Raw genomic sequence first — 12,247 nt, forward strand, 5'->3', positions numbered from 1 at the left:
TTGGACCCCATCACGAAGTGATTGAGTTCTTCGTCCTTCCCAACTGTACCTCTGAGGTCCTCCTCGGTCTGCCATGGCTCCGGCTTCATTCTCCCACCCTTGACTGGACCACCGGGGAGATCAAGAACTGGGATTCTGCCTGCCACAAGAGATGCCTCTCCCCCCTCCCAGTCCCGTCAGGCAAGCCTCAGTGCCTCCTCATGGCCCCCGTCCTTGTGTCACCCTGCCCCGTGCCAAGCTTCACCCTCTGCCCTCCCTCCCCATTCCCACTCCTGCTGTACTGCCTGCCTTTGAGGAAACCATCCATTCACTCCCGGTGTCCTCGTCCCAGGTAAAGCAGTTGTCGGACAAAAAAAGGGGGAGACCTAAGGGGGGGGGGGTACTGTTACGCCTAGCGCTCCGGGTCCCCGCTCCTCCCCGGAGCGCTCACGGCGTCTCTCTCCCTGCAGCGCCCCGGTCAGTCCCGCTGACCGGGAGCGCTGCACTGACATGGCCGTCGGGGATGCGATTCGCACAGCGGGACGCGCCCGCTCGCGAATCGCATCTCATGTCACTTACCCGTCCCGGGCCCCTCCTGTCATGTGCTGGCGCGCGCGGCTCCGCTCTCTAGGGCGCGCGCGCGCCAGCTCTCTGAGACTTAAAGGGCCAGTGCACCAATGATTGGTGCCTGGCCCAATTAGCTTAATTGGCTCCCACCTGCTCCCTGGCTATATCTGATCACTTCCCCTGCACTCCCTTGCCGGATCTTGTTGCCTTGTGCCAGTGAAAGCGTTTAGTGTGTCCAAAGCCTGTGTTTCCTGAACTCCTGCTATCCACCTTGACTACGAACCTTGCCGCCTGCCCCGACCTTCTGCTACGTCTGACCTTGCCTCTGCCTAGTCCTTCTGTCCCACGCCTTCTCAGCAGTCAGCGAGGTTGAGCCGTTGCTAGTGGATACGACCTGGTTGCTACTGCCGCAGCAAGACCATCCCGCTTTGCGGCGGGCTCTGGTGAACACCAGTAGCCTCTTAGAACCGGTCCCACAGCACGGTCCACGCCAATCCCTCGCTGACACAGAGGATCCACTACCTGTGAGCCGAATCGTGACAACTAGCTACCCTAAATCTTCAATTTAAATTTCCAAATTCTTGGAAATTCTTTTAATCTTAGGGATTGTGAAGCCCTAGTGTCTACTCATGCTGCTGCCAGCTCCAGGGTGTGTCATTCAGCTACTATATGGTCTCTTCATGATGCCAACACCTCCACACTGTGTCATTCAGCCACTATATGGCCTCCTCATGCTGCCAACACCTCCACGCTGTGTCATTCAGCCACTATATGGTCTCCTCCTGCTGCCAACACCTCCACACTGTGTCATTCAGCCACTATATGGTCTCCTCATTCTGCCAACACCTCCACGCTTTGTCATTCAGCCATTATATGGTCTCCTCATACTGCCAACACCTCCTTGCTGTGTCATTCTGCCACTATATGGTCTCCTCATACTGATGCAACCTTCAGGCTCTGTCATTGTGCCACTCTGCCGCAGTGATTCTAAAAGTGATGCCTGTAATCTGTATGTCATACTGAATACACACTCCATATGCGTGTCAAAAAACAGCAAAGTGTTCTACACCCCTATTGAGGCTCTCTGTAGGCCAGAAATAGCCGTTTTCAATATAGATTTGCCTCAAATAAATTCGGATTGAACCAAATTTTTTCGAAAAATTAGTCGAAACGGCTGAATCGAATTTTTCAAAAGTTCGCTCATCTCTAATTATTTACTATAGTTTAGAAAAAAGAAGGCTTAGGGGAGGCCCAATAACTATGTATAAATATATCAGGGGACCGTACAGAGATCTCTCCCATTATCTATTTATACGCAGGACTGTATCTATAACAAGAGGGGAATCCTCTACGTCTAGAGGAAAGAAGGTTTCTACACCAGCACAGAAGGGGGTTCTTTACTGTAAGAGCAGCAAGACTGTGTCATTCTCTACCAGAGGAGGTGGTCATGGTAAACTCTGTAAAATAATTTAAAAGGAGTCTGGATGCATTTTTGGAGAATAATAACACTATTATGGATTATAGATTTATATCAACTCAGTAGGGACTCATTAGGGTTATAGGTTGAACTTGAATGACTCTGGTCTTTTTTCAACCTTATGAACTATGTTACTATGATTTGCGAGATAGAATCGCAGCGATATTCGCATTAGTTGCTAATTGAATTTTTCAAGAAATTTGTAAAGAATTCGGATTCATCAGATTCAATTCACTCATCTCTACTCCAGTAGAGATGTAGAAAATGAAAATACCAGAGGACAGCGCCTTGTGCGTTACCTTAGACAGAGAATGGGGGTGTCCCTTGCAAGAGGGGGGTTCTTGCAGGCTCCATAGATTAGGGGGTTCTTGCAGGCTCTATAGATTAGCCGCTCACCTTGAGCATATAGGAAATATGCATATCACCCCGTAGTTTTTTTTTATTGAAAGTGGTGTGGATCTGTGCATCCCAAAGGTCCCAGTAACGGCCGGATGGTGCCCTGTAGAGGAAGAAAAATGACATTGGCAGCAGGCGCTCAGGATCCCAGTAGAAGCAGTTACACTCAGGTCACAAAATGGTGAACTTTCAGTAACTTTATTTGATGTACAGCATTGCAGAAATTAGGCGTTTCGGGGGGGTGAAACGATGTACCATTGTCAATCTGAAGAACGGGTAGTTTCACCCCAAAACGTGTAATTTCTGTAATGCTGTACATCAAATAAAGTTGCTGAAAGTTCACCATTTTGTGACCTGAGTGTAACTGCTTCTACTGGGATCCTGAGCGCCTGCTGCCAAGGTCATTTTCCTTCCTTCATCCAGTTCCTTAACAGGACACCATCCGGCCATTCCTTTGGGATGCACAGATCCATATGGGTGATATGCATATTTCCTATATGCTCAAGGTGAGCGGCTAATCTATCTCTACTCCTGACCATCATAATTCTATTTCTCAAGTTCTGCATAGTTTGGAGCAATTAAGCCTTTAGCCGCTGTTAGAATATAGTGAAAAAGTCTAGTTTTATATCTCTGAAGTCCTGGCGGTGGGAGATTAAGGATGTAGGACAATGGGTTTAATGGAATTAGCATACCCAATATCTCCCATACCATAGATTGCACCTCCAACCAAAAGTGACAAAGTGAAGAGAACTTCCAAAAAATGTGTGGTAAAGTACCCAGATTGAGGTTACATCTCCAACACCTGGCAGACAATTGTGGGTAAAAGCGATTGGGAACCTCAGGGGTATGACACCAGGAAATATAATTTTTTTTTATTAATCGATAAAAAGTATTTTCATTGTTGCATATTTTCTTAAATGGTGATGTATATTTTCCAAACACAAAATACAGTAATGTTCACCTTGTCACAAAACAATAACCTGCTTATCCAGCACTAACTTAACACTTTAACTTGCCCACACTATACAGGCATATTTCTATCATCCATTCGACAAAACAAACCCCAAATGTGTTAAGTCACACAACCGGCAATAGTCACAAATAGGGATGAACGAATTGAATATGACTAATCCGAATTTGTTACGAATTTCAGGAAAAATCGCTTTATTAAACTCCATTTAGTGCGGTCAAGGCATTAAGGGGCATCTAAAATGGGGGATCCACATGTGAGGACATTGGGCAATGAATCCTGGGTAAGGCAGGAACAAGGGTTGGCAGGATGACCCTGAATTACATGCAGCATGCAGCCAGCAACTCCTGTTATGTTAAAGCCCTATATAATCAGCAGCCATCTTACGGCCAGTCACATCAGAGAGAGAGGGACAGACAGCAGTGTGTGTTGCACAGAAATGCATTTTTACAGCAGCGATTCACCTCCCAGTCACATCAGCATTCTATTGCAGAGAGAGGGACAGAGAGCAGTGTGTTGCACAGAAAAGCTTTTTTACAGCAGTGATTTACCTCAGTAGTAAACAGCTGCAGCACTGTAGTGTACAACAACTGAAAAGCTAATTGTAGCGAGCCATATAGGGTGAGTACAGCGCTAGAAGCGTATTGTCCTCTATTAAGTGCAACCTGTGCGTACATCTAAGTGGTGTACTATTTTGTACCTGTTAAACTCTCAAGGGCCTAGATACTGTGAAAGGCCAGGCAAAAGTATTCACCGGCTGGTGTTATACTCAAATACTTTTTTAAACGTACTGTAGCGCATTTTTCTTCCCTCATATGTGCATACCACATACGTACATCTAAGAGGTGTACTATTTTGTACCTGTTAAACTCCCAAGGGCCTAGACACTGTGAAAGGCTGAATAACACACCTGCTGCTGTTCTAGAGAAATAATATTTTAAGTGTAGTGAAGCATATTGTACTCCCCTCATATACGCACTAAGTATGTCAGGAAGAAAAGTGCCAGGATGTTCACAGGGGAGTGGCAGAGGCCTAAATTCATCAGGTGCAGGATGAGGTCTCAGCAGACTAGGGGCGAGTGGCAGCAGGAGTCGTAGCGAGAGGCCTGATCTCCCTGATTTCAGCTAGCGGTCGCCTCTCGATCAGCAACCAATCTGCCATCATCAATTGGTTAACATGGTCATCCACTTCATCACAAGTGACATCTGATACCCCAGTCAACAGTCAGTAGATTGCTCAGACACAACCCTCAGTTGGCATGGCCCGACAACAGTCCCTGTCCTCCCATTGCCTCTGTCCTATGCTGTTCCCTCCCCCACAGAAGTATTTTATGCTGTTGGGTCAGCTACACTATTCAGTAAAGACGATCTAAGAGAGGACAGTCAACAGCTACTGCCCAGCCAAGAAATGGAGGAGACATCAGCCTCTTCCTCCACTAGGCGAGCAAGTAGTGATGAGGAGAGTGACATTGAAGGTAGTGTTGCCAGCATTCAGGGTACTGAAGCAGAAACTGTTGAGGAACCTGAAGAGGACATCAGTGACATGCAGACACTTGTTGATTATGATTATGATGGGAGCCGGGTGCAGAAGGGGCTTTAATCATCATCAGGAGAAAGAGGGTTGCGTTGACAGTGAGGCAGCAGCTGCTGAGCCAGCAAGGTGGTAGCATGGTTGGCAGTCAACATGGTGGCAGAAGTGTAAATTCTGCAGCCAAACCTGCCCTGGGTAGACCACCTGCTTTGTGGAAGCCTACCTTCCTGGGAGATAGTGCAGACGGTTGGTGGGAAAATCAACTACTCTGCGATATGGCAGTTTTTCATCAAGCATCCAGAGGAGGTTAACATAGCCACATGCAAGATGTATTGGCAGAAGGTAAAGCATGGCCAGGGTCCCAATGTTGGCACCACGGCCCAGCATCAACATATGCTGCGCCATCATGAAGCGGCCTGGGAGAACCGTGGCTCCAATGTGGTAGTCCAGCCTTCGGCATCACCCAGTGGCACGTTGCTCCATGTTTTAGCCAGCCAAGGCTCCACCACCTCAGCCGAAGGAAGCTGTGTGTCATACCCTCCTTCTGTCACTCCAGATGCTCCTGCTCCTCTTACTTTGAGTCAGTCATTCCGCCAGCAATCCATCGGCGAAGCCATGTTCAAGAAACAACAGTATGCGGACACTCATCCGACAGCGCAGAAGCTGAATGTGCTCCTGTCCAAGTTGCTGATGGTGCAGTCTCTCCCTTTTCAAGTGGTGGACTCTGCACCTTTCAGAGAACTGATGACTTGTGCCGAGCCGAGGTGGAGAGTCCCAAGCCATAATTTCTTTGCGAAGAAGGCAGTACCAGCTCTGAACAATTTTGTGGAAGAGAAGGTGGGCCAGTCCTTGAGCCTGTAGGTCTTTACCAAAGTGCACGGCAGCACCGACGTCTGGAGTTGTAACTATGGTCAGGGACAATACATGTCCTTTACGGCCCACTGGGTGAATGTGGTTCCTGCACAGCCACAACAGCAACTAGAACAGTCCACAATGCTTCCTCCTCTGCAATCTCAGGCCATTGGTCCTGTGAAAGTGTGCGACTCCGCCTCCTCATCCTCCACCATGTCCTCAGCCTCCACAGCATGGACAAGTCTCAGTGCCCCTTCAGCATACCATGAGTGCAGGGCACAGCGGTGTCACACTGTTCTTCACATATTTTGCCTTGGCAAACGGAGTCACACAGGGCAGGAACTGCTAAAGAAATCAGAGCATGGCTTACTCCACGAAAACTGGAAATGAGAACCATGGGGACTGATAATGGGAAAAACATCTTGTCTGCGCTTTGACAAGGAAGCATGAGACATGAACCCTGCATGGGACAATGGGAAGGAAACTTTGCATGCACTTCAGCCACCCTCCTTGAGCTGCAGCGTCAGAACGGTATCCTCCAACATAGTCTGATTTGCGACGTTGCCACACGTTGGAATTCCACCCTATATATATTGGACCCACTATACAAACAGAAAAAAGCCATCACTGATTTCTTGATGATCCACGTGGATAGGGGGACTCCCCTGTGTAACTTCGATGTCAACCAGTGGCAGTTCATACGTGACACTTGCCGTTCGCTCAGGCCCTTTGTGGAGGCCACATTATTAGTCAGTCGCTAGGATTACGGGATGAACAACATCATTCTACTGCTTCCTTTCCTACCACACGTGGCTGGTCAGGGCACACGAGACGTGGCGCCTACATGAGCCCTGTGGGGGCTGAACTTGAGGAGGAGGAGGAGGGGGAGGGGCACAGTGGAGCACAGTTTATGGTTTCATGAAATGGGTATTTTTTCTAGTCATCTGTCAGGAGAGGAGGAGCAGGAGCAACCAGAGGAGCTAGAGGGTTATGAGGAAAGCGAGACAGAGGACTCCGAAACACTGTGGCAGTATGCAGTGGAGTTGGAAACAGGGAGTCCCTCCAAGTCACCTGCACAAATGGCACGATGCAAGCTCAGTTGCTTGTGTAGTGACTGCCAAATTGTCACCATTCGGCAGCGGGATGACTTCTGGCTCTCCATCTTATTGGACCCTCACTTCCGGCACAAAATGGTGGCCTTTTTTACACCCACTGAGTGGGAGGACAAACTGACCTACTACAGAGACATCCTACATAGTCAGTTGACCGATGCCTATCGGCGTCATCATCCATTCTTTCACAGGTCTTACTCTGGGAGCCCTCTGTGCACACCTTCCACTGCCATGGCTGCTGAGGAGGGGTGGGGTGGCAGGAGCAGTACCAGAAGCAGCCTGAGTTTACAGTCACTGGTAAGTAGCTTTCTTCACCTGCAAAACTTGATTTGTGACCGCAACTAGCAGAGTTTGCCCTGGAAAAGCTGTCCTGCCCGGCCAGTAGTGTGCCATGAGAGTGGGTGTTTATCTGATTATACACAAGTATGTTTTTCACAAGCAAGTTTGCTACTGACATCTTTGATTTCTTTAGATGTCAAAATTCATGTGGTAGATAATTCTATCACTACCACAGGTTACAGAAAACAGACCGCCACAAACTCACATCTGCACTTCAAAACATCCTGCGCACAAAAAAAATTCCCTACCCTACAGTCAACTGCTGCGGTTGAAAAAGATCAATAGCACTGAAGAACAATTCAAAATTCAAGCTGATCAACTCATCCCCAGATTCACTCAGAGAGGTTACCCCATAGAACTGCTCATGTCCTCTCTTGAGAAGGTATCGGAAATCTCCCATACTGAACTAATCCACAAAACACATAAAAAGAAAAGAAAATACAAGGAAAAAAGATTATCTACCACATGAATTTTTTCTTTTCAGTTCAATTGTGTCTGAAATCCTCAAAAAAAAACAAAAAAAAACATTGCATACAAACTGACAAATCCTTGAATGTGATCCTCTCCTGCATGACATTGCCATCAAAAAAACACTTTTTACTTTCAGGTGCAGCACAAGTTTAAAAAACCAGCTAGTGTCCTCCACTTTTTCTTCTAAAAAACTTAGAGAATTAGTTAGCCCAAAATGAACTAAAAGGTAAGAACATGTGCGGCTCATGCATCCATTGTCCCCAGCTACAAAAAGGTGCCTTCCTAAGACTTGGCAGCACTGAAATTAAGATCAAGGAATTTATCAGCTGCTACTTAGAATTGGTGATCTATGCTCTTCACTGCCCCTGTAATTGCTACTACATTGGCTCAACTAAGAGATCGCTGAAAACTGGCATAGGATCCGCCAGGCTCATCGAGCACTTGCGATCATATCACAATAGTAACCCTAATTATCTTACCTTCTGTGGCATAGAGAGAATCACTACAACTGGAAACATGAAAGAACTAATTCTGAGACAGTGCGAAGCTGAATGGATAATGCGCACCGATGCGCTCAGGATCCTCGGTCTCAATGACCGCAATGAACTGTCTTTTTATAATTCTAGCGATCCTGCCCTATTGACTTTTTACTGTTTGCTCCAGAATGTTTTAATCAGTACTATATCACTACTTCCCTTTCACTAGTATTTTTCAGGTTTTGATTGTTATTCCTCAATCACATTAGTGCTTAGGGCTCCTCCCCTTTAGTGATGTCACAGTTCCCATTATGGTAAATGTCACCTGGATGTGACAACAGGTGAGGCCAGAGGAAGCGCAATACTCACAAAACCAGATTATTCAAAAAAAAAAAAATATAACAAAAAAATAAATAAAAAATAAAAAAAATTTAAGGATGGGCACCACAATCATAGGCGGGTGCAGTCAGTGGTTAAGCAGAGACTATACTGAAAGGAGGAAGGAGTAACCACTATAGAAGACGCACACCAGAAATCATACAAAAAATATACACATCTTTATTAATACTAATACATAAGGCAGCAACACCAAAATTTAAAACCACTTAAAAACACATACATAAATCAGGTGGAGGGCTGTAGCCCTACAAAAACACCTAAGGACCCCTGCCAGACCAACAATGGTCCCTGGTGGGTGTCCCAACACACAGGGAGGTGGAAACCTATATCCGTATGGGCAATGAAAAGATTGACAATATATCAGAAAATAAACTGAGAATAATCAAGAGCCCAATACTACGAAACAAGGGAAAAAGATAAATATCACTGATCACAAATATAAATGTGTGACCCAGGGATACCTCACCAGGACAGGGTACCACAGCAGCTCCACACGTTCCGCCGCTATCTGCGGCTTCCTCAGGAGTGATCAGTGTTGCTCACTATAGCCATATATATATGCATGCTCTAATGGCCTAACCTATCAGAAGTGTTGTCATGATAATGATCATCAGTGTATACAGGTGTCAGAGTGTGACAAAGGGATATACAAAATGGCTCTATAGTCTTACCTACACTAGTGTCCCACGATGCTGAGATCTATTAAGACGCTAGGAGCACCGTCCCCTCCGTGTGTCATGTGCCTGGATCACGTGATGTGATACCCCCGTAACCGCACCTCTCCTCTCGCGGTATCTCTGCGTGGCAGTGCGTCTGAGTGTAACCGGAAGTGGGGCAGTGTAGTCTAATAGCATCACCGGAAATGGGGCAAAGGCAGTGGGCCGAATGTGGAGGCCGGATGTGTGGCAAGACCAACTAGCAATATGAACCGGAAGTGGGGCAATAATAAGAAAATGCATAGGGAATGAACTGGAAGTGGGGCAATAATAAGAAAATGCATAGGGAATACCATAACCGGAAGAGGGGCAGAGGCGTTAGGCCGGACGTGTGGCAAGTATAGCCAGTAAAACAGGACGGATGTGGGGCGAACATGAATAACAATGTAAGACGAGCATGGGACAATAATAGTATGATATATGGCATGGGCCAGGGGGCCGTAAAATACAGAATACATGACTAGCATAATAATATCTAATGTAGGGAATGTAAAACAAATAAACGGGGTATAGTAAAAAAAAAAAAAAAAAAAAGGCACATTACTATGAAAATATACTATGAAAATATACGTGTCTAGTGACTATTAACGGACCCACTGTAGGTCCGTCCAATGTTAAATGATAGTGAGCAAGGTTTTTACATATATAGTATAAAGTGCCTACCTATAAAAAGTGAGCAAGGTTTTTACATGTATATTATAATATAAAGTGCCTATCTATAAGAAGTGAGCATATATATATATATATATATATATATATATAAAATAGGTGGGATCATTACATACCATACCTAAAAAGTGTTTAAAAAAACAAAACAAAAAAAAACACAAATATACAACAAAAATATATAAAAAAGGGTGCACCCTTTGGGGGCGTCCACCTCGACACCCCCTAACAATGTTAACATATCTTACATACAACTGCTTATATATAAAGATTTGTAAGTCAGAAGAAAATGTCACACAATGTGTCGACTGCTGTATGTTGATAATATTAAGAGTCCAATAACGGCATATAAATCATCCAGTCATGATCCATTGGCAAGGGAGGAGAAAGAGAGAAAAAAAAAAAAAAATATATATATATAGCAACAGAAGAATGCAGCAGCACACTGCCAGCACAAGGATATAGGTGAAACATGAAAATGCAGTTAAAACATGGAGAGCTATACAGCTATGGTGTAATAGATGCAAATGTGAAACTATGAAATAGTGAGGCACTTAGCTCGCAAATTTGTCTCCGCCGGCGGTCAAATAGCTTGGACCGTCCCACCGCGATAAGGTAGCCTCCTTGGGACGGACCCTACACTGTGTATATGCCTCTGTGTGAACAGTTCAGTAAGCATGGCAGGGTCTGGAACATCCAAGACACCTTATATACACACCTGATAGAGGTGGGTGGGGTGCAAGGCCAACATGCTTACTGAACTGTTCACACAGAGGCATATACACAGTGTAGGGTCCGTCCCAAGGAGGCTACCTTATCGCGGTGGGACGGTCCAAGCTATTTGACCGCCGGCGGAGACAAATTTGCGAGCTAAGTGCCTCACTATTTCATAGTTTCACATTTGCATCTATTACACCATAGCTGTATAGCTCTCCATGTTTTAACTGCATTTTCATGTTTCACCTATATCCTTGTGCTGGCAGTGTGCTGCTGCATTCTTCTGTTGCTGTATATCTAGCCTAGTAGTGTGCACCTGTAGGCCAGGTCCATATAATAGTTTGGTATCAACTAAAGTGCTGGCTGACTTATTCTTTGTCTGTATTGCACATACGGGGGAGTGGCTACCTCCATGTTGGCCTTGCACCCCACCCACCTCTATCAGGTGTGTATATAAGGTGTCTTGGATGTTCCAGACCCTGCCATGCTTACTGAACTGTTCACACAGAGGCATATACACAGTGTAGGGTCCGTCCCAAGGAGGCTACCTTATCGCGGTGGGACGGTCCAAGCTATTTGACCGCCGGCGGAGACAAATTTGCGAGCTAAGTGCCTCACTATTTCATAGTTTCACATTTGCATCTATTACACCATAGCTGTATAGCTCTCCATGTTTTAACTGCATTTTCATGTTTCACCTATATCCTTGTGCTGGCAGTGTGCTGCTGCATTCTTCTGTTGCTGTATATCTAGCCTAGTAGCGTGCACCTGTAGGCCAGGTCCATATAATAGTTTGGTATCAACTAAAGTGCTGGCTGACTTATTCTTTGTCTATATATATATATATATATATATATATATATATATATATATATATATATATATATAAATAAAAAAATAAAAAGAGAAAAAAATTAAAAACAAAATGAGTGAATAAACACGTGCAACACGTGGTATTTGCACGTGTTTAATCACCCGTTTTTTTTTTGTTTTTTTTTTCTCTTTTTATTTTTATATATATATATATATATATATATATATATATATATATATATATATTTTTTTTTTTTTTTTTTTTTTTTTTTCTCTCTTTCTCCTCCCTTGCCAGTGGATCATGACTGGATGATTTATATGCCGTTATTGGACTCTTAATATTATCAACATACAGCAGTCGACACATTGGGGGAGATTTATCAAAGGATTTAGACTGGTTTTTCTTGTCTAAATTTGTCGCACAGAAAGTCGCAGTCTAAATATGTGCGACTTTTCTGCGACTTTTGCTCTAGAGGATTTTTAGAACATGATGCATGCTAGTCTATTTTAGACTGAAATGCATTGAAAAATGCATTGGTGCTGAATTTATCAAAAGCGACTTTTCAGCGACAAGTCGCATAGGCTGAAAGTATGCCGAAATGTCAGACCATGATGGAGCAGGTTTAAATATAGACTAAGGCATAGATCATGCAGTCTGTGCACAAAATTTATCAAGAGTTGTGCGCCATTTGATAAATTAGGTGCACAATAGACCAGACTAACCCTCTGTAGTTTGGTCCATATTGATGCGGGACATAGACAACTTT

The sequence above is a fragment of the Hyla sarda genome, chromosome 5 (assembly GCF_029499605.1).
Source record: "Hyla sarda isolate aHylSar1 chromosome 5, aHylSar1.hap1, whole genome shotgun sequence".
Classification (NCBI taxonomy): domain Eukaryota; kingdom Metazoa; phylum Chordata; class Amphibia; order Anura; family Hylidae; genus Hyla; species Hyla sarda.